Raw genomic sequence first — 894 nt, forward strand, 5'->3', positions numbered from 1 at the left:
TTCCATTACAACCGATGGTTTGTTGGTGTTTTTTTGTGTTTTTTTTTATAACTGAAGCTGACTTGTCACCCTCATGAGACAAATGAGTAGAGATGTGAACAAAGGAGAGCGCTAACCTCTGAGAGGTTCTGATGCACACAACTGCCAACTGCTCACGTTCAAAGCCACCAAAGAGATATTGGCCAAGCTAAACCGGTGTTCTGGAAACTCTTGCCCACCTCTGAGTTCCAGGGATTTGCTTAGGAAATCAGTTGTGACAAGGACACGTGCACAGCTGCCTTCAAGCCACTCAGCACAGACTGCAGGCAAATACTGAAGTACAGCTCTGCTGAAAGGTACGTTCTTTTCCACAGGCCTTGAATCTCACCAGCATCAGTGTGTCTGCAGTTACCAACTGCACTGCCTTTTTCTGGGTGGAAAACTGCTCAAGAGCAGCACGGTGTGAACTTCTCCACCACACATTTCTGACCACCTGGCTCATGCTTCAACAGTACTCGAATCACAGAGCTAAGGTCTTTACTAATTCTGTGACTTTTCTGATTAGGAGAGAGCATTAGAACAGAGTTTATACCCAGATGGAATTTGTGTAAATATCTGACATTCCTGCTCACAGTTCTACCTCTGAGTTTTCCCTTTATACCTTTCCCAGCAATAATTCCAGGCTCATTTTTCACAACATGCCCCTGCGGTGCCAAGTGTTCTCAGCCAAGGGTTCTGAAACACAGAGTATAAAAATAACTGTAACAGAGAATTGAGGTGGGCAGGGCCCTCAGGGTCCATCTGGTCCAATCCCTGCTCAAGCAGGGACGCCAGAGCAGGGTGCCCAGGGTGGGTTTTGAAGGGTGGGTCCAGGTGGATTTTGAAGATCTTCAAGTAGGACACCCTACAGCCTTG

This window comes from Lagopus leucura, unplaced genomic scaffold (genome assembly GCF_019238085.1).
Source record: "Lagopus leucura isolate 7727_CA_CO unplaced genomic scaffold, USGS_WTPT01 Super-Scaffold_100159, whole genome shotgun sequence".
NCBI lineage: Eukaryota > Metazoa > Chordata > Aves > Galliformes > Phasianidae > Lagopus > Lagopus leucura.